This window comes from Balaenoptera borealis (assembly GCF_965194805.1).
Source record: "Balaenoptera borealis genome assembly, chromosome: 17".
Taxonomy (NCBI): Eukaryota; Metazoa; Chordata; class Mammalia; order Artiodactyla; family Balaenopteridae; genus Balaenoptera; species Balaenoptera borealis.
In genome coordinates, this window is record NC_138876.1 from 12,574,216 (window position 1) to 12,597,401 (window position 23,186).

Here is a 23,186-nt window from a genome sequence, read left to right on the forward strand (position 1 = left end):
GGGAAAAAAGAACCAAAAGGGTTATGGAGATGGGGAAAGATTGTGATCACACAAACTTAGAATGTGAGAGCCCATCTTATGTAAAGTTTACATTCTTTTTTTTTAAATTTATTTATTTTATTTTTGGCTGTGTTGGGTCTTCGTTGCAGTGCGTGGGTTTCTCATTGCAGTGGCTTCTCTTGTTGCGGAGCATGGGCTCTAGGCTTGCGGGCTTCAATAGTTGCAGCACATGGGCTCAGTAGTTGTGGCACACGGGCTTAGTTGCTCCATGGCATGTGGGGTCTTCCCAGACCAGGGCTCGAACCCGTGTCCCCTGCATTGGCAGGTAGATTCTTAACCACTGCACCACCAGGGAAGCCCACGGTTTACATTCTTAATAACTCCTTTCTTTGGTTTCTTGTCCCTTCATGGCTTCGTTGGTCTTCTTCATAGTCTACCAATATTTTCTACTTCTTTCCTTACTAACTGTAGACATAAGAACAAAATCTCATCACTTTCATACACTGGTGGGAAGAGAATGTGTTTTTGAATAGCGTTACCCTAGTTTTACCCTGTCTTTGTTGAAGATACTGTAACAGAGCTACCTGCTGAGATAGCCCACTAAAAATGATGATAAGAATAATAGCTACCACTTCGACTGTTGAACAGGCATTGTGTATATGAACTTGAATTAAATCTCATAATGACTCCATGAGACAGAGATCATTACTGCCCACATTTTCTAGATGAGGAAATGAGGTACACAGAGCTTGATTTATTCCAAGTCACTTGGATAGCAAGTGGCAAAGCTGGGATTTGAATCCCACCAACCAATACCCCACATCACCTTTTGTTAAGTGGGATTATTGTGCTAACCAGGCCACCAATGAACTAGCTCGTATTCAGTTACCGAGTCTGAGCCTCTGTCACTTTTTTTTTTTTGACACCTAGCATGCATTGTCAAGCACACAGTGTAAAATGTTTCCAAATTAGAGTTCTTCCCTGTTCTCTCTCTGACAGCCTGGTGTCAACACCCCCTACCTCCCGAAATAGCTCTTGGAAAGTTCTTGTAGCAATTACAAAAATATTCTTTTCCTCCCTCCTCCACTGGCTGGTTTCCAAGTCTTGGGTTATGGGTTTGGGAGTCTAAACAGTGTGAACCTACGGGATAAGACCCAATTTGGAGTCACAAAGGAAGCCTGCTCTTTGGCAGTTGGAACCAGAAGGGTGCAGAGTCATCCGGCCTGTATCCCTCTGGATTTTCCTTCTATAGAGAGGATGTGGGTACTTACACAACGCCTATCCCTCAAACACTCAGACAAATTGCTCTGTACAATAGTCAGCAGTATTATCCAAAGTAGAAGCTGAAATCCTTGTGTGGAGTGTCCCATCATGGAAAATTTCTGAGCTTTGAAGTCAGGCAGACGCGATCTCTTCTCAGCCCTGCCCTCTTATTAACTGTATTAACTTAGGGCAGTCATGTAACCTCTAGGACCTCAGTTTCCTCATCTGTAAAATAGGATAAGATTAGCTTTCTTACAGGGTTTATTTCAAAGCTCATGTCAGCTATTATATATTAAGCACCCAACTAAGAGCCTGATGTATAGTAAGCAGTAAATGTTCTTGCCCCTTTCTTTGATAATATCCCTGTTTCTATTCCTTCTAAAAATATGAATCAGTTCAACCAGTAATCAATGTAAAAATTATTACTGTGATATTTCACATATGTTTTTCATCTTAAGTCTTCAAACTTTGGTGTATATTTTACAGCACATCTCAATTTCAACCAGCCACATTTTAGGTACTCCTAACCACCTGTGGCAAGTGGCTTCCATGTTGACCGGTGGAGAGCTGGACAGTGAGTTCCTCAAGGGAAGGGATAGGTCTTCTATTCTTCTTTATATCTCAATTCTGCTCATCTTTGTGCCTGGGACATACCTTCTGCTTACTCAGCATTTGATGCTTTTGTTGCATGGGTTTGAGTTCCATGTTCACACTTGTGCCCAAGACAGCTTACCTCTATCTACCTTTCTTGCCACTGCTTGAGTGGCACTCTTCACTTCTTCAAGGTTTCCCACATGCTCTCTCTTTTTATCTTGAACCATTAATTGACACCTTCTCATTGCTGGAATCAGTGAGACACGTGTTCATGATGCACCAGGTAACGGCTCAACTCAATGCTGGCATGGCTTCAGATCTCCTGGCAGACAGCCTTTGGTCCTGGACACCCTGGCAGACGCTGAGAGATTGGAACCAGTTAAAAGGAGAGCAGTAGAGAGTGATAAAAGGTTTGGGGAGTTGGATTTATGTGAGGAGGTTGAGAAAGATGGGCCTCATGGGTCTACAGAAAAGGCTGAGCCAGGTGAGGTGCTCAGACACATGAAAGGATGTGCTGAAGGGAATGAGGACCAATTATTCTCATTAGCCAGGAAGCAGGGGCTTGATCTCTGACAGGACAATTGAGATTGTGAAGGAGACAAAATTCAGCTATTCTGTGGTGAGAAGGAAGAAGAGGGCTGTGACATCAAACACACTTCTGTCCAAACTCTACTCTGCCCACTACAAAGTCTGTGACCCTGAGTAAATTACTTAATATGTCTGGGCCTTGTTTTCTCCATCTCTAAAATGGGAATAAAGTTTCAACCTTATTGTTGAAAGTTATCTTGAGTATTAAATAATACAGAATATATATAGTCCCTAGAGCTGAGCTTGGCCTACACTAAAGATGCAAAGAAATATTCTCTTTCAGCCCCTTAGAATTCCATGAGGGTGGGCACTGTGGGGTGGTCAAAAGCAGTCAGGGATCCTCAGACCCAAACTACAGAACCCAGTATCATAACTGGACAGCTTGTGGAACTTGTAGGGAGAGGGTTTTTGGATGTTTTTGCTTGTCTCAGAAAATAGCTAAAGCATTTTCAAAATTAGAACATGTCTCATTTGTTAAGTGCTCTAAGAACAGGTAAGGAAAGATAGTACTGAGGGAGTTCAAAAACAGGAGAGATCAATTCTGGCTGGGAAAGCACAAGGGAGAAGGAAGGAAAATTACCTTACTGGGTGCCACCTATATATCAGGCACTTTCTCATATGCTATCTATTTAATTTTGTCTAATAGCTATCGTTAATTACTCCTGCCTGTTTTTTCTTTTATTATTATTATTTTTTAAATTTTATTTTAAATTGGAGTATAGTTGATTTACAATATTGTGTTAGTTTCAGGTGTACAGCAAAGTGATTCAGTTATACATATACATATATCTATTCTTTTTCAGATTCTTTTCCCACATAGGTTACTGCAGAATATTGAGTAGAATTCCCTGTGCTATACAGTAGGTCCTTGTTCTTTATCTATTTTATATATAGTGGTGTGAAAATGTCAGTCCCAGACTCCTAATTTATCCCTCCCTCCTTGTTCCCTTTTGGTGACCATAAGTTTGTTTTCTATGCCTGTGAGTTTGTTGCTGTTTTGTAAATAAGTTCATTTGTATCATTTTTTTAGACTCCACATATAAGTGATATCATCTGATACTTCTCTTTCTCTGTCTGACTGACTTCACTAGGATGATAATCTCTAGGTCCATCCATGTTGCTGCAAATCTGCCTATTCTTTTAATACACAAGAAAACAGACTCAGAGAGGCTACATAACCCACCCAAAGTCATGCAGTCAAAAAATGGTAATCAGGACCCAAATTCAGGTCTGACTCTGATATCCAACTCAAGTATATACAGTGCCATTTCCATTGGGGCTAACAAACATCGATCATGTGTCTGCTATGCGTGAGACTCCAACAAGGAAACTACAGGGATTTAATCCATTTTAGGAAGGGAATCTTTCTTTCTTATTTTCTACCCCCTATGCCCAACTCTTTGGCTGGCTTTGTAATTCTCATGAAATCAGATTGTCTGGTTTTAGTGTTTCCCAAATATCTGGGGAGACTACTACTAATGGTATGAGATTGTGAGAAAGTTACTCTTTTTAAAATTCTCTTTCTATCCTTCTGGAGAGAGTCTCAGTTTGGTGTTGCTCCTAAAACCTTTCCAACATTTGCTCCATTCTTTCTACAGGAAGAAAGAAGAGGGTTCAGGAACAGGGCGAGCCTGTTATCTACCTCGAATTGAATAACATTGTTATAGTCACATAGTATTTTCTATTTAGGGTAACTGATACTGATTTTCCATTTATGGAAATGGTATAGTGTCTTTGTACAGTAAATTAAAACAAAAGTGACTCAATTAAATATATGAAGTCAATGCTAGTATGTGCAGGTCACAGACCCGTCAAAATTGTAAAGGTGTTTCAGAAATGTCTGAAGGTTGGGGAACACTGATCCAGGCCTGTATTGTCCTTTTAGGGCAGAGATCAGGGTGCCAGTGAGAAGTCTCTTGTTCGCCTCACTGCTCAGACTCACACTGGAGCAAGATCTGCTCTGGGCTTTGGGGACGTGGGTGATAACTTCTGTCCCATCATGGCCACATGCCTTTGGGCAAGTCACTCACCTTCTCAGAGCTTCTATTTCTGCTGAATGATGTTGATCTCTGGAGTCCTTCAGTAGTTCCAAACTTTGATACCCCCCCTTCCCTTGCACGTTGATCTCAAGAATTCTAATGAAGGGCTTTGTGCTCCAAGCTTGCAGGCTGGTCGTGGGAAGGAGGGTGATTGGGCAGTGGGACACTTATCACTGATTCAGCCTCATCAGCACTTTTTCTTGCCTGAGTGACTGGTTCAATCCCACACAGAATGGGCTGGGGGGCAGCTCTTTTGAATTACTATGCAACTGACTCCTTCAGGTCTTGGTGTGAGACTTAACCCTTCGGAGACTCACTTTACTCATGATGGCTCTCCACTTAATGTCTGGTTTTAGTTTACTGATAGCTTCAGCTCTATTGGTTGTTTCCCGAATACAGGAACTATGGTGGTCCTATTTGTCCTGAAAATGGATGTTGAATTGTGAATATTATTTGGTAACTTTCAAATTCTTTTTAGTGTTTTAGCAAGGCTCTCTAGAAAATTTAATTATATATTTCTAGTCTCAGACCTGCGGTTGCAGTAATACCTTATATTACCATGGGCTTATAGAGCAGGAGCCTGCAAACTTTTTCTCTAAAGGGCACGATGGTCAATATTTTAGGCTTTGCAGACCATATGGTCTCTGTTGCACTAGTTGATTCAAGTACGGTAGCGTGGAAGCAGCCATAGACAATATGTAAATCAATGAGCATGGCAGTGTTCTAATAAAACTTTACAAAATCAGGTGGCATGCTGGATTTGGCCCATGGGCCATAGTTTGCCAGCCCCTGCTCTAGAATGTATTTACTTTGCTACCCTTTCCTCTATGACACATGTGTACACACACATGCACTCACACCCTCAGTGACTCTGTTTAGGAAGCAAGATAGCCTAGTGGTGAAGGAGGACTTGAACTGGGACAGGACCATTCTGGGTACTCCACCCAACGTTCTGTGAATCATAAAATGAATTAAAAATATGCATACCTTTCAGGACTCTTAGAAGAATTGAATGAGATACAGGTGAAACATGCCTGATAAAAGGCAAGTACTCAGCAAACATTATATCCCCAACTCCAGTCTCCACTGTACTCTCCCAGCGTAATATGAAGCCAGAATGGCGGTCTCTCCTTCCCTTGGTTGCATTCACCAGGTCCTTGCAGAACTGCCCCTTCCACTCCCACAAGAGCCTGGGTCGTACAGATGCCATTACCTCAGGTGCAGTGTGTGGTTGTTCTTGGCTTTCTGGCCAGCTGGGCTCCTCTGAGTCTTGGGCGTGGAGAAAATCAAGCAGCCTCTTCCAGGAATTCAGTACAAAAGAATTTCTAGGCAGACTGCCTAAAAGCTACACTGTGTTCTTAGAAAGCAGCTGTTGTATCTGTTAAGAGCTGACTATGTGAGGCCATTGGCAGGAACCTTTCTTTGAGGACTGACCCCGAGACTCAAGGCTCCAGAGACTGTGGATGACCATACCACCACCGTCTCCATGACCAAAGACCCACACCACCACCAAAACAATCCTGGGATGGTGGCGTGCTCCAGAGCTCTGACAATTGTCCTGACAGCTTCTACCTGCTCCCTAAACACTGGAGACCTATCAGCTCTGCCCAATCCGAGAATGAAATCCAGTCCCAGACAGGACTTCAGCAGGTGACATAGTCTTCCTTCCTCGGTTCTATCACAAAAGGCCCCTGGGTAAGCCAAGCTGAGTTCCATTCCCACCTTGCTCTGTTTGTACCAGACCTTCACCAAGCTCACTATCTTGACATCACTGGAAGTTAGAGTTGACAAGAACTTTGAAAATACCTTAGTCTAACTCTTTTGTTTCCTACACAGGAGGCTGAGATTGAGGGAGGTTTTGACACTTGCCTAAAACTGTGCTGCTCTAATGCTAACATCAGGGCTCCCAAACTTCCCAGTTTGGGGCCATTGTCACAGTGAGATATTTGAATTCTTACTTGAGAGCCTTATAAGGATTTAAGTATTGAATAACTTAGAAGGAGTGTTTCTCCTCTCTTATTTCATAATCCAAATTATCTGCCAGCCCCTACATCTGTATATATTTATGTACATATATATATACAGAGAGAGAGAGAATTTATATTATTCATTAGTTTACTAGTTATCCATTTTATAATGTTGAGGGCCTTCTATGTTTCCAGCGCTGTAATTAGGATCCTTGTGTTGCGTGTGTGCATGTGTGCATGTGTGTGCGCATGTGTGTACATGTGTGTGTGCGTGCACACGTGCCCTATGCATGTGTGTTGGGGAGAGTGCGACACAATAGCAAGCAATTCAGTTTTCAGGAATTTAGAGTCTCATGGTTTCTGTAGGTTAGAAATTTGGGAAAGACTCAGCTGGACAGACCTCTTTTGTAGTCTCCCACTGGATTGTAGTCAGATGTTGGCTGGAGCTTCACTCTTCTGAAGTCCTAACTGGAGGATCTCCGTCCACGTTGGCACTCTCACAGGGCTGGCAAGTTGGTGCTGGTTGTTGGCCAGGCACCTCAGTGCCTCTCTACAAGGATGCTTGAGTGTCCTCATAGCATGGTGGCCGGCTTTTCCCAGAGGGAGCAATTCAAGAACCTAAGGCGGAAGACCCAAAGCCTTTTATGGGCTAACCTTGGGAGTCACATATTTTCACTTCTGCCATATTTTATTGGACCAACCATGATTCAGTGTGGGAGGTGCTACAGAAGGACATGAACACCAGTAGGTGAGGGTCACTGGGGGCCATATTGTAGAATGGCCTCCATGTACTCTAAGTGGGAAACGTATGGATAATTATTATAACTTTCTGTAATAAATACCATAAAAGAGGAAGTATAGAGTTTAAGAGAACAAATAATAAGTATAAATAACTTTCTTATAGGGGTTGGAGGGCAGTGACAGTAGTGGTTCTGTTAAAGACTTTCTGGTAAAAATAATATTTAAGCTGAGGCATGATGGCTGAGTAGTAATTGGACAGGCTTGGGAGTGAGCATGCGGGGATGTATTCCAGGCAGAGAGAAGAACATTCTTTAGGTTGCAGCTTGAATGACACTTCCTCCAACACTCTAGTCCCAGGAGATGTAGGATCAAAAAAGAGTCCTGTACTTAAATAAGTCGGGAAAATACAGTATATTTCAGCTTTTGTGAAAGATCTACAGTTCTTACTGATACACTTAAGGTTTGAGAAATTTTGCACTATAGAAACCTTTTAACAGTTTTACCCTAAACTTGTAGGAATATGGGAAAACTTAATATTCTGGGGAGCATATTTTGGGAAAAGTTTTTTTAGACAAACGGATCAGTGCTTTCAGTTGTCACCATATCCTTCTCAATAATTTCGAGGGCAAGGGGAGAAGCCGTGCTTGTTTCCTTTAAGTTTTCTTACTTGAAGAGTAAGGAGCAGATAATTCAGTCACTTGTATATTAGTGAACACTCTTTTGACTATACGAGATGAAATCTGATTCAAATAGGCTTATGTCAAAAGTGGAAAATTATCAACCCACATAATGAAGGGATCAAGAGTAGATGTTCAAGCCCACCTGGATCAAGTTGTTTACATCAGATCATCAGGAATCTGCCTCGACCTTATTCTCAGCCAGAGTATCCCCAGTTGGTGGCTAATAAGTCCACCAGCAACCAGCAACTCCAATTTACCATATGCCAGCTGAGTAACCAGGGGCAAATGTGATGTCTGATTGTTCTAGGAGAAGGTTACGATGGACATTAACTGGCCTGGCATAGGTCATAGGCAAAGAGTATATACAGTGTCACACATTAGCCTGATCTGGGGCAGGTGACATCTTTTGGAGCCAAGAGGTGGAGGGTAACCCTATCAAAACCCACATGGGGGCTTCCCTGGTGGCGCAGTGGTTGAGAATCTGCCTGCTAATGCAGGGGACACGGGTTCGAGCCCTGGTCTGGGAGGATCCCACATGCCGCGGAGCAACTGGGCCTGTGAGCCACAATTACTGAGCCTGCGCTTCTGGAGCCTGTGCTCCGCAACAAGAGAGGCTGCGATAATGAGAGGCCCATGCACCGTGATGAAGAGTGGCCCCCGCTTGCCACAGCTAGAGAAAGCCCTCGCACAGAAACGAAGACCCAACACAGCCATAAATAAATAAATAAATAAATAAAAAAACACATGGATATAGAGAGAATGAGGAGGAGGAGTTCTTCAAATGGTAGAGAGAATTCTTGGAAGAAGGGATCCAGGTAAATCAAAGCAAAATGTGTTCATTCCCACCTCCATTTATTAACTGATTACTTATTTAGTGTCAGTTTCTTGGCTATGCACAGAGAATGTGAAGATCGATGTGAATTCCTTCTTCAAAGGGCATGGAGTCCTGGATACCAAAGAGTCACCCAGGCTGGGTCACTCACTAGCTGATGACTTCATTTCTGCACTCAGGCTTCCAATTCAAGAGTTCCAACTCATGCCTTAAAGAAGCTACAAATGGCCGCCTGACTCATATAGACAAAATGACAAGGATCTTTCTTGTAGGTGCCAAGGGTCTCCTATAATTATAATGAAGCGTTCTAATGAATGCTCTGCCAAGAGCAGAGGGGAAGGCAATTCATTCATTCCAGACCAGTGGTACTCAACTCTCTCTAGTAACACACTCACTTAGGGAGATTAAAAAATACAAATGCCGGAGTCCTACCTTCATAGATTTTGATTTAACTGGTCTGAGACGAGGTCACTGGGCATTGGACTTTTTAAGTCTCTCAAGCCATTGCAGTGTGCAGCCAGGATGGAGAGCCACTGCTCTAAATAGACATTGAGCTGCTTAAGAGCTGTTTGAAGGTGTGTTTTACTCACCAATGCCTCCTTAGCACCTAGAACAGTGCCTGGCATATAGTAAGTGCTCAAGAATTTTTTTTTAAATGAATGAATGAATGAGAGGCTTATGCAAGCAAGAATTGGTGACAAACCTTGGCTTTCTCTTTCCTCTTACACCCCACGCATCCTGATAATCAAGGGGCAAGTTTTCTTTGAAGGGAATAACATACCACCGAAGTGCAGTGTGTAAGTATCTTGTGAATTCTCACAGTACTGTGGTGAGGAAGGTTTTTCCCTTTTCCCCACTTAACTAACAGGGCACTCAATCAGAGAGCACACAAATGATTTGCCTCAGGGCCTCAGAGAGAACAATGATAGGTTTGTGGGGTCTCTGATGCAGTTATTAGTAAGCTGATGGAAAGAGATTAAGGCTGCAATTTGGAAATATAAAAGGTTAATATAGGCTAGATGTTTTGGACCTGAATTTGACTTCTGGGACAGTTGACCAGTGCTAACTCCAGTTCAGAATTGTTATTTATGTTGATGCTGTCTGAGGCCCCTGTCAGGACCGGTCAGCTGTCCCTACCCCAACCATTTCTCAGGAACATCCAGTGAGATGCAAGTTATTCCAGTGTTTTCCAGATTGGCAGAGGGCACTGTATCAACAGTCCTGGTCTCATGAACTGTTGGGTTCCAAATTAGGATTTTGTTGCATTATTCCCAAGCGGATGGCTGTGTGCCCCAGGACCAATAGGCACAGCAAAATGTGCTGGTCCCCAAACTGAGAGGAGGGATGCTTCTGTTATCCTTTCTCTGCTGGACCACTTAGGTCCTTGGTAATTAACTCTCCCTTCCCAAGGCACTTGTTCTCATGGACTCTGGAGCTAAACTTCCTGGTTTTTGCCCCAGCCCCATTCCTAGCTATCTGACCTTTGGCAGCTCATTGTACCCCTCTCAGCCTCAGTTTTCTCATCTGTCAAATGGGGATAAAATAGTACCTATTTTATAGGACCGTTATGAAGATTAAATAAATACTTCAACACACACACAAAAGATGAATATTTATTTTAAGATACATATGTTGAATGTTTTATTCTAAGATATATGTACATCTTAGAATAGGGTGGGCACATTGTAGGTGTCAGGAAATCTTAGCTGTGTTATTGTTGATTTTTGTACATGACTACCCAACATATAGGCCAGCATAACCTTCATGGAGCTCAATTCTGTACTCCCCTCCATGCCTTATCCTAAAAAAATCCCCTTGGCTAACTTAGCACACATCTGCTACCCCTGTCTTTTTGGCTGCAAAGCCACAAATGGAGGTCTCTGGAGCTGTACGCACCGATGTGGCCATTCATGGTGGCTCTGCTCCACATCACCCTTTAAGAGCTGAAGTCTCATGCTGTCCCCCAGAGAAAATCTTTCTTAGCTCTGATGACTGGATTGCAACTTGACTGCACTTGCCATGCTCCTGAGGGCTGGGGTCTCCAACCAGGCTCTCCCTCCAGCTGCTGCCTGTGTGTCCATCAGTCCCACCCCAGTGAATCGTCTCCTCTTTGTGTCCACTCTCCCTTCACTCCCAGTGCTTTACCAACAGCAGTGCTTTGAAGAATTACTTGTAAGTGCCTGTCTTCACAGCCAGCCATAAGTTCCGTGAGGGTAGGGACTATTCCTGTCTTTTCAGTTCATATTTCCCTTGCCAAGCTCAGTGCATGGCACACGACAGATCTAAGTTTACATTTATTAACCTTTTGACGGGGGCTGTGCTTATTCCTGACTCTGCACTGAGTATCACAGTCAGAAAGAGGGAAGGGCAAGAAGAGTAGTTAAAATTAGAGAAATTTGAAGTCGTATGCAATCATGCTACTAAAAGTTCATGCAGTCATTCAAATTGAGTCTCATGGATCTTTCCTGAGCTAGGGATCTACAGAAAGTAGTAATGACTCTGAGAACTTGTTCTTAGTCACCTGAGGGCCCTCAACATCCAAAGGTTTAATAACTCAAATAGGTTCCAAAGCTTTACCAAGTCTTGAGGACTTTCCTCTCCCATCCAGATTCATGGTGTCTCTTGTCACCTAGTGATCCCTGGTTGTAACGCATTCCTAGCTCCTGGCTATCACCCTCATACTCTGTATGGAGTGTGTGTTCATTCCTCCATCTTGATCTGATTTCCATCATTAGCTCACGTGTGCTGCACCTCTGACCCTCATTCATACCTGCTAATATCTTCTTGTCTAAGACTCTAAAGCTGGCTTCCATTCCTGGCCATACTACTCCTAGCTACATGCTCAAATCCATTCCTCCATGGCAGCTTGACACCTGCTTTAAAGAGGATACTGCAAGAGGATGGCTACTTAACTCAAAGGAATGTACCTGGTATTCGGGAATACCTAAGCTCCAACTCTGAGGTTCTGTATTAGAAGAGTGAAAAATAGACAACACTTGTCACCTCAATGCATTACTCATAGCAAGCCCTTGATAAGTCATTTAAAAATGGTATAATAATGTACAGTTTTAAAACACATACACATTTTTTTCCCATTTGGTCCACATGTGTAGTAGGCATTTACAGTCCCGTATCATGGATGAAGACTGAGTCCCAGAGGCACTGACTGATTTACTCAAAGTCAATAGAAGTAGAAAGTGACGAAACCTCAGCACGTGAGCACAGAGCTTCTGTTTCCAAAGTTCATCCTCTAACATTGTTTACACGGCGACATTTGAAGAGAAGGAAGGAAAAAGATAATTTGGGAGGGGAGAGAGTGATCCACTTTATGACTTTGCTAAAATGTAAGAAAATCCTTAAAATGTTGTATAGTTTCCCAAGAATTGATACCACATAAGTTCCATGTTTAAATGTGGGGAAAAGTCTGCATAACCTGAGGCCAAGAAGGCTTGCTTACAGAAAAAATTTCTTCTTTAATTATGCTGTTACAAAAAAAAAAGCATATATTATTACACTTTTACCTATACTGGCAATTAAGATTGTAATCTGGATGACTACTAGAGCTTGTAATGAGATTATATTCCCTATTAAAAGTGATCCAGTAGTGTAATAATGAACGTTTCAGTTCTACTTAGTATGCTATTGGTCTTGGGAGGAGGTGCTAAAAGGCGTTGAAAGGCATCCTAAGTGAGAAAGATTCACACCAGGACATTATGATGCTTGCAAGGTCCAAAGTATTTAGAATTAAAACCTTGCTTTTTGGTAATTTACATATATATATATATATTTCCAATTCAGTTATTCCAGATTTGGAAACTTTTACTGTCTGTTTTTTCTTTTTCTTTTTTTGTTAGTGTATTCTTGAAAGGAAGTACTATAATTTTTAAAAATAATCACCGGAACGCGTAGAGAAATGTGTTCCACTTTGATGCCTGGGGAGGTGCTAGCTAAATTCTCTAAGTACCATTATGATGAAAGGTTTCTTTGTTACTATTATTGTCCAGGTTTATTTTAAGCTTTTTAGCATGTCAAATATTATTTTTTATTTTTTTAACCTAAACATGTCCAATTGTTATAAAAATAGACTGGTCTCAAAGCTTCATTGACATTGCTCTTTTGTCTGGAAAGCACCTCTCATTTTATGCTTGAATTTCCTATACAATGTCCATGATAAGGATTCTTTGGGGGGCAAATGACAATAAACCTATCTCAAACTGGCTGGCTAAAGATTAAAAAAGGTTTTTTTCTTTTTAGATACAGAGGTGAACTCTTGGGGTGCAACCAGTCTGAGGGATAGCTATACACAGGGTTCTCTTGAAAAAGGTCTTTGGATTTTTCTCTCTCCCTCTTCCTCTCTCTCTCCCCTCCCTCCCTCTCTCTTAACCTCTCTCTCTCTGAATCTCTAAACTCTCTCTCTTTCCCTTTGTCTCAATCTCTCCTTCTCTTTCTCTCTGTCTTTCTCTCCTCCCCTCCACTTGGTTTTCCTGTGTGTTGCCTTCATTTCCAGGCCACTTTCCCTAGGTTGTAGCTGGGTGGCCCCCGGAGTACCTCCACACTTATTTTCTGTCTACCACAACAGCTGTTCCACAGGAAGAGTGCAAATCTTCCTTATGATTCCTGCACAGATTCTGATGAGGACCCTTATATGCCTGGTTTGGAGTACATGCTCACTTGATAGCCATTTCTTTTCTTTTCTTTTTTTTTAAACATCTTAATTGGAGTATAACTGCCTTACTGTGCTGTGTTAGTTTCCTCTGCACAACAAAGTGAATCAGCCGTATGCACACACATATCCCCATATCCCCTCCCTCCTGCGTCTCCCTCCCACCCCCCCATCCCACCCCTCTAGGTGGTCACAAAGCACCGAGCTCATCTCCCTGTGCTATGCGGCTGCTTCCCACTAGTGAGGTTCATGGCCATTTCTGAGACTCCTCACGGTGCAGACCTGGACCGCAGACCACCCTTGGAGCAGGAATGTGGAGCATCTTACCTGAATCCCAAGGACAAGAGAGAGGAGGAGTGGCTCTCCAAGGACAAGCAGGATGCTACCAGAAGAAGTGAGATGAGGGGCGGGCAGTCAACCTCTATAGATGTCCTCTAGTCTAGGCACCCAGTGTCACTCTGTTTGCTGCCTCGATGAGCTCACCACCTCCTGCAGAACACTCATGTTAGTTTTTGGATAACAATGAGTCTCAGAAAATTCTTCCTGCCATGCAAGAAAATTTTTTCTTAACTTCCAACCCTGGTCCTAGAGTTAACCTTTGGTACCACACAAAACATACCCAGCACTTTTTTCACGGGATAAAGTCCTTTATACATGGAAACAACAGGGTGCCTCCCTGAAGTCTTCTTCCTGAAGCCAAACTTCCCATGTTATCTCATCCATTTCTCACGTTTTAAGCTAGGGTTATCCTGGATGTCTTTCTCTCCCCTTCCTCTGTCATATTTATCCAATCACCGACTTCTCATGATTCTACCTTCCGACTGGTTCTTAACACATCCTCCCCTCCATTTCCGTTACCACTGCTTTAGTTCAAGATCTCACCACTTCTGCCATCAGGGTCATCTTTCTAAAACATAACTCTACGGAGGCCCAGAACAGCACTCCTAACTCAGGAGTCACCCCTTTATTCTTTTTATTTTGTGATTCCCTAAACCTCATACAACACAGACCTGCTATTCAAAATAACCCTTTATGTTTTGTGGTACTGTTAACACATTTGCTCCCTTCATCAGAATGTCAATTTCTAAAAAGAAAGGTCAATGTCGCATTTAGCTCTGTGTCCACATGCATGGGCCATAGCAGGCATCCAGTCATGCTTCTTGGATTATTGGAGAATGGAGTGGACCCCATTCTGACTGCTCTCCTTTGCCCCTGTTACTCTTGAAATGAGATTACCAGAACTGAATCCAGTATCCCCTGGTGTGCTCTGATGGGTATAGCACAAAATACAATGATCACCTCCATCTTTCTGGATTCTTTGCGTTTACTAAAGTAACTGGAGATCAAATTAGTGTTTATGTCAGAATCATCATTTAGTTGCCTTATACTGAGATATTTCTATGCTCATGCCTAAGGTTTTTTTCCTTCCTCCTTGTGTACTCAAACTTTCACACTTTTTTTGCATGGCTGATCCCTAGTTGTTTCAGACTAGTTTCTAGAACCCACTATCTTATTTTTAGGGGGAAAAAATGAGACTGAGGGAGAAATGAAATTTTAACTTTGGAAGTAGATTGTTTTCCACAACTAGTAACTTTGTCTGTCTCTGTCAAAGGGTCTTCACTGATTTTATGGTATTCTTTTATTTAAATCCACCTCCTTCTTGTTCTATAACAGTTGTTCCCAACTGTGTTCGTGTGTGGTGGGGATAGGGGAGAATTTTATCCCCCAGGGGACATTTGGAAATGTTTGAGGACAGTTCTGATTGTCACAATATGTGTGTGGGTATGTGTGTGTGTGGGGGGGGGTGCTATTGGCATCTTGTGGCCATCATATGGTTCTATGACAGCAGTATGCACCAATTCTTATGATAATTCAGCAAAAGGTACCTAACACAGCCAGGGATGTTAGGAAGGATTCTTGCAGAAAGTGGTATTTGAACTGAATCTTGGCAAAGTGAAGAAGGAGTAAGAGAAGATTTTGGAAAGAGAAAATTGTACAATCAGAGATGAGGAGGAATGGGATGCAGAAGGCAATTAGCACTTCCTGGTCCCTTCAAAGCTTGAAAAGAAGCTTGGTTCAAAGACAGGCCATTCCCTGGCTCATCAGTGCCCCTGGGGATTCTGGATCCCTTTGCATATGTGGGTTTTAAGGGAGCACACTCCCATTACTCTTTAGAGCGTTCAAGATTCTCAGGAACTTTCTCTTTTTGTCCATCAGATTCAGTCAGCAGTTACCGAACACCTTCTACGAGCCAGACATTTTGCTAGCTATGTTACATCCATTACTTCACTGGCCTTTCATAACAACCCTTTGAGCTATATCTTGGATTAGAGATAGCTAGGTATCCTCCAATTTCCACTCTCCATTTTCATACAGTGGTAAAGCCTCCCATCCTGTCCAGAATAACACTAAATTTTCCAGCCTCCCTTGCAGATATATGTGGCCACATGACTAAGTTCTGGCCAATGGGATGTGAGCTGGAGTGCTGTCTAGAAGCTTCCTTAATAGAGATCTGGTGTAGATGCATTGCTTCTTTTTCTTTACACACTTATTTCCATTGGATTAAATGTGGGTATGAAGGCTGGTGTTGGAGCAGCCTTTTTAGACTATGAGGCAGTCTTGGAATTAGAGGCTCATTGCATGGAAACAAAAAAAGATAGAATGAACCTAGGCTTGGAAATTTCTGTGGAGCTGAGCTGCCATCAGTCCTCAACTGTCCACCTCTGGATCTTTTACAAATTAGAGAAACAAACTTCTGTCTTGTATAGACCACTCTTATTTTTGTGTCTCTGTCACTTTCAGCTGAACTGATCATCTCCATTTTACAGGGGAGAAATGTGAGGCTCAGGGAAATCAAAGTATCTGTCAACAATATCCATAATAATAAATGTTTCAGACATAGGTATTCTGATTTTAAGACCAAGGCTCTTGTCACTATTGCAGACTGTTTCACTTGCTGTGATTTTTTTTCCCTATTCTGCTTTAATTAAATTATGATTGACCCAGAAGTCCTTTAATGTTGATCTGATTTAACTCTAATTTTCAGAAAATGGCTCTTGGGTTTCTTTACTTCAGAAATCAAGGCGCTGAAAGATTAATAGGGCAATAGGATAAAGAACGTTCATTAGGCACCATGAGAGTAAATTTCACTATCTTCATTTTGTAGTACAATCTATTGTTTATCCAATCATCTCTTAATTAATTAGCAATTAAGGTTACCAAGGATGTGAAGATGCCCATTAATAAAGCTTGGTAAATTACTCTCCTGGTCTGAGGAAAGATGAATTTCAGTCATCTCTTTTTTTTTTCAGTCAAAATCAGTTACCATTCTTATTATAATTTGTTGTTCATTTTTGCCAGTAATACTCAATACGGCAAATAACCTGGACAAAGAGCTTGACCCATGTCTTTGTCCTAGCTTATGTCATGAGCTTCCTTCATGACCTTGAGTCATATGCTAATCTGAATTGCTAGTTTAGATGACACCCAAAATAACTGGGTAGTCAAATGAGATAAATTACTTTATCTTATCTTAGTACAAAATCATATTTGCATAGAATAATAAGGACCTAAGAGTTTGTTCTCCCCAATGTCCTCATTTTGGAGAAATACAAAACAAAACAAACAAAAGACACAAAGAAAGAAAATCAGAGTGTGTCAAATATTTTAAATGGCTGGCCACCCAAATTGACCTCTATTTTAGTTAAATTGCATAGACATAACTCTGCTTTCCATTTTATTTAAATAAGCTCTCAAATGCAGTCGCCACAGGCTAATGGAAGCAATGCACTACAGGAAATGAGATTAAAGTGTGTTCCGTGAGATCTCAGCAGGTGTCCTTATGCAAAACATATTGACCAAAGCACAGATCTTTCCTCTCAACTATCTTTGATCAGCCATGTGGACTCTGATCCAGTTAGATTGGGTTAGTCCTGATCCAATTTCAGACGAGACAAGCTAGAGTCTTCTTTGCCATTCTCGTTCCTCATCTTCTTGTCCCAAGAGCAAGCCTTTCTCAGTGTCTTGGCTTATGTGACTTTCTCCAAATGGAAACACTTCCACCCTTGCCCAATCCGAATCTGGCTCTTACTCTGAGGGTCTCTCAGATGAAATAAATGGAAAGTAGGTGGCTGTGTAATTCTAAACTACTGCTCACTTTTTTTTGGCTCTGGGCATGGTCAGACAGAGTGTGCCTGCTGATACTGGACAAGGGTTCTGTGGCTAGAGTGGAACTACAATGCCATCGACACAGACTGGCTAGAAGGTGAGATAAATATCAGTTGGTTATTTACTCTGTAAAATTTAGAGGTCAGGGGTTTATTAATATTTGGGGGTATTTCTGCCCTCTATCTCTTAGCTTAGTGCCAGTCTGTTTGAGATTCTCAGGTTGATCTCCTAGTATTTGTGATTCCTAAAAAGAGAATGTACACACCCATTAGAATGCCAAAAATCCAAAACACTGACAACACCAAATGCTGGTGAGGATGTAGAGCAACAGGAACTCTCATTCATCACTGTTGGGAGTGTAAATTGGTACAGCCACATTGGAAGACAGTTGGGCAGTTTCTTATAAAGCTAAACATACTCTTACTATGCAATCCAGCAATTTTGCTCCTTGGTATTTACACAAAAGAGTTGAAAATATATGTCCATACAAAACCTGCAGAAAGATGTTTACAGCAGCTTTATTCATTATTGCCAAGACTTGGAAGCAAATAAGAAGTCCTTCAACGTGTGGATGGATAGACTGTGGTACCTCCAGACAATGGAACATTATTCAGTACTATCGAGAAATGAGCTACCAAGGCACAGAAATACATGGGGGGGGGGGGACACTTTAAATGCATATTGCTAAGTGAAAGAAGCCAATCTGAAAAGGCTACATACTGAATGATTCTAACTATATGACATTCTGGAAAAAGCAAAATTATGAAGACAGTAAAAAGATCAATGGTTGCCAAGAGTTAGGGGGAGGGAAGGATGAATACATGGAACACAGAGGAAATTTAGGGCAGTGAAACTATTCTGTGTGATACTATAATGATGGATACAGGTCATTATACATTTTCCAAAACAATGAAAGTACAATACTAAGCGTGAACCTTAGTGTAAACTATGGACTTTGGGTGAGAAAGATGTGTCAGTGTAAGTTCATAGATTGTAACAATGTACCCCTCTGGTGTGGGAAGTTGATAGGGAGGAGGACGTGGGTGTGTTGGGCCTGGAGTATATGGGAGCCTTCTGTACTTTTCACTTAATTTTGCTGTGAACCTAAAACTCCTCAAAAATTGTCTTTTTTTTTTTTTTTTAAAAAAGAGAAGAAATTAACATTTTTGTACCTACAATGTTTCAGGTATTGTGGTGGGCACTTTGCACACACTACCTCATTGATCCTTTCAAAAGCCTTGAGTAGCAGATTAAGGATTTTAGGCTCAGAAAATTTAAGTGATTTGTTCAAGGTCATAGAAAAAATAAGCAACAGAAAAGAGATATGAATGCATGACTGTCAGGGTCCATTCAATCATCGTAGCCCCTCAAACCATGAAGCTTGAAAAAACATCCCTCAGCTTCCACTCTGCTCCCCACCAGTATGAGTCTGCTTCACTACATGACAAGGTGGATCCACGGTCCATTGTGACTCACAAACAGCAGCCGGAAACTGGTACCTGAGAAGTCTTATAATAATCAGTCTGGCTTTTTCCCTTCCTCATTATTGCACCCAGGATAATTATAACAGCCCTTTGTCTGTGGAAACTGACATCAAAGGTCCTGACAAAGAGTATCTCTGGTGGGAACTATGATTATCCTCATTTTATGACTGGAGAAACTGAGGAATGGATTTGCTAAGTGGATTGCCCAAGGTCAGCTGGTGAGTCAGGGAACTGAGTCTACATCTGTTGGACTCTCAGGCTACATACAAGCCATAATCCTGCTCCTGGCTCCAAACATCTGCCATGTCCATTAGACTAATATTACCATTCCCTGGGTAAAAATTAAGGGATTAAATGTAGCCAAATGACAGCATCTGTACCACTGTGAGGTCCATAGGAAAGAAAGCTCTGTCTCTCTGCGAAACAGGTCACCAGACCTACTGTTTTGCTTAAGCTTCTGGAGTAGGGACTGTGGGAATGAAATCACACCAACTCAAGCAATCCTCAACCACAATCATCAGTGGCCATTTTTATCCTCCAGAGAGGGTCAGCTTTCTGGACATGTAGGAACCCAAGACCACCTTGCTTTTGACCAACACTTTGCTTTTGAAGCACACCAAGTTACACACCACCGTGTAGAGAGGAAGAGGCAGAAACTTCATTGTGTTGGAAGATTGAGCTGACTTTGTAATCTTCATTCACGATCTGGAGTTGTGTTTGAGAGAGGGCAGTATGACTTGCCCTGCGTGGAATTTGCATATCTGAACATTAATGAAGCATGTATATGTTGAGTGGTTTAATGTGTTAGTTAATGCGGAATTCTAGAGTTTTGGTCACAAGACAGGTTATACGACAGAAACTTGTCTTTAAGACTCAAAGCTATATAAAATACATTTGCTAGGATTCTGTTCCCAGCTGGGGAGGGAGACTGCCAGGAAAATAAATCTCACTGTGCAGAGAAACTAGCCTCCTGTAGTCCTGGGCCAAGGAGTGAGAACAACGCTGTCATAGTCAACCCATGAGGTCTGGAGACTTAAATGTCTCCTTGAAAGGGAGCGGGAAAAGGCTAGTCTGAATCTACCTAGATATGAGATCCCAGGTGGCAATCAACTCTTGTTGCTACCTACTAGTTAGATGCCCTTTCACTCTGCCTGCACAATTCTCCTCATCCCTCAAATGTCATCTTCTCTGAAGTCTTTGCTTTAAGGTGGAATTAAATACTCCCTCTCCCATGCCCCTCTCAGCACTTTGTTCTTTCCACGGTTGTGGTACCTGTCAGAGTCCTGCACTGCCTGTTTATGACATCTCTGTCTCCATCATAAGACTGTGAGCTCCTTACATAACACACCCCATTTAGACTAGAGCATATGGAATCAATAAATCTGTGTGGTATTGACTTGGCTGAACAAAAACCATGTGGGAGATCCCTGGTGCTGTCTTAGGTTCTCACCCAGCTCTGGTTCTACTCTGATCTCTGCCCATCTTCTATCTGGATTTTCCTGTCACTTGTATCTTTAAGGGTCTGTACAAGTACGCAGTGGCACATGCTAATTCTGTAACTGGGGAGAGTTCCAGAAAGGGACTGTGTATATAAATGTGTGAAGCCACAGTATACCTGTGCAGTATCCTGAGCTAGCACAGTGGGGCCGTGTTATCCCATGGCCTGAACAAGTGAGGTGTGCTTTTAGGACATGGAGAGAGAGCATCTCCAGACAGGAGCTGTGACCTTGATGTGAGGGATGCAGCCAGCACTTAACCCAATGCACTCACAATGCGCTCACTTCACTGTCTCCTCCTTCTGATCTCTTGCTGCCTGGTAGCCAGATGGCAAGAGATCCATTGATGCAGCCCACACAGGAAAGCCTCATGGGCTGAGAACAGGCAGAGAAGAAGGTTGAGTGGAGGTGAAAGGGCACACAGAAGATACCAGCACATCATCTAACCACAGGTAGTCTCACCTATGACCCCTCTCCTGAGCCTACACTCTGGGGAATAATGACAAGAATTCATAGTGGAGTGAGTTAGATAGACTTAGTCTAGGCATGCATCCTTAGACACTTCACTTGAGACTTACTGTCTCAGAGCCTCAGTTTCCTCCTCTGTAAAATGGGGATGGATATAAGTGTCTCATAGGGTAAGTGTGAAGACTGTATGAGAAAGTATATGTAAAATGCCCAGGACAGTGGCTGGCACACAATGGGTATTCACAATTCATCGATTATTCCACATATGACTTATTCCCCCTCTTCCTTTTTTTTCATTATAAGTCATTCTGCAATGAATATTTCTGTGCAGATTTCCCCCTATATTTTGGATTTTATTGTATTGTATAGTGGATTTTATTCTAAAGAAAGAGTTGTACAATAGGACTTACTAGGAATATAGACAAGCATCTACAGCACTGCATCCTCCCTCCATTTCCCCCTCCTATTTCATAAGACAAGGATATGACCTCACTGGAATTAGACACATTGGTCAGTGTAAGTGCGAATCTGATCTTGCTTTGGAAGGCAGTAGGTCGCAACAATCTTTGTCCTTACTCCTTAGATATCATCTGCTGTTTTTCTTCCGAAGGGGAAAGGAACCACCCTAAAATTTTATTTTGAGATCCCAGAATTTAAGTGTACATGATTGCCCATTTAAATTGGTCTAAGCCGAAGATGTCACAAAAAAAGAAAACCACAGGCCAATATCACTGATGAACATATATGCAAAAATACTCAACAAAATACTAGCAAACAGAATCCAACAGCACATTAAAAGGATCATACACCATGATCAAGTGGGGTTTATCCCAGGAATGCAAGGATTCTTCAGTACATGTTAATCAATCAATGTGATAAAACATATTAACAAACTGAAGGAGAAAAACCATATCTCAATAGATGCAGAAAAAGCTTTCAACAGAATTCAACACCATTTATGATAAAAACCCTCCAGAGAGTAGGCATAGAGGGAACTTACCTCAACATAATAAAGGCCATATATGACACACCCACAGTCAACATCGTTCTCAATGGTGAAAAACTAAAACCATTTCCACTAAGATCAGGAACAAGACAAGGTTGCCCACTCTCACCACTATTATTCAATATAGTTTTGGAAGTTTTAGCCACGGCAATCCGAGAAGAAAAAGAAATAAAAGGAATCCAAATTGGAAAAGAAGAAGTAAAACTGTCACTGTTTGCAGATGACATGATACTATACATAGAGAATCCTAAAGATGCTATCAGAAAACTACTAGAGCTAATCAATGCATTTGGTAAAGTAGCAGGATACAAAATTAATGCACAGAAATCTCTTGCATTCCTATACACTAACAATGAAAAATCTGAAAGAGAAATTAAGGAAACACTCCCATTTACCATTGCAACAAAAAGAATAAAATACCTAGGAATAAACCTACCTAAGGAGACAAAAGACCTTTATGTAGAAAACTATAAGACACTGATGAAAGGAATTAAAGATGATACAAACAGATGGAGAAATATACCATGTTCTTGGATTGGAAGAATCAATATTGTGAAAATGACTATACTACCCAAAGCAATCTACAGATTCAATACAATCCCTATCAAACTACCAATGGCATTTTTCACAGAACTAGAAAAATTTTTTCACAATTTATATGGAAACACAAAAGACCCCGAATAGCCAAAGCAATCTTGAGAAAGAAAAACGGAGCTGGAGGAATCAGGCTCCCTGACTTCAGACTATACTGTAAAGCTACAGTCATCAAGACAGTATGGTACTGGCACAAAAACAGAAATATAGATCAACGGAACAGGATAGAAAGCCCAGAGATAAACCCACACACGTATGGTCACCTTGTCTTTGATAAAGGAGGCAAGAGTATACAATGGAGAAAGGACAGCCTCTTCAATAAGTGGTGCTGGGAAAACTGGACAGCTACATGTAAAAGAATGAAATTAGAACACTCCCTAACACCATACACAAAAATAAACTCAAAATGGATTAAAGACCTAAATGTAAGGCCAGAAACTATAAAACTCTTAGAGGAAAACATAGGCAGAACAGTCTATGACATAAATCACAGCAAGATCCTTTTTGACCCACCTCCTAGAGAAAGGGAAATAAAAACAAAAATAAACCAATAGGACCTAATGAAACTTAAAAGCTTTTGTACAGCAAAGGAAACCATAAACAA

The 23,186-nt window shown here is 41.6% G+C and overlaps 1 long non-coding RNA gene across 1 annotated transcript; it reads left to right on the top strand.

Moving 5' to 3' along the window:
- Positions 1 to 4,758: 4,758 nt before the first annotated feature.
- LOC309614594 lies at positions 4,759 to 21,700 on the top strand. Its single transcript, XR_014236310.1, has 2 exons — positions 4,759 to 11,153; positions 11,440 to 21,700. It is a non-coding gene; the product is annotated as an uncharacterized lncRNA (long non-coding RNA).
- Positions 21,701 to 23,186: the final 1,486 nt, after the last annotated feature.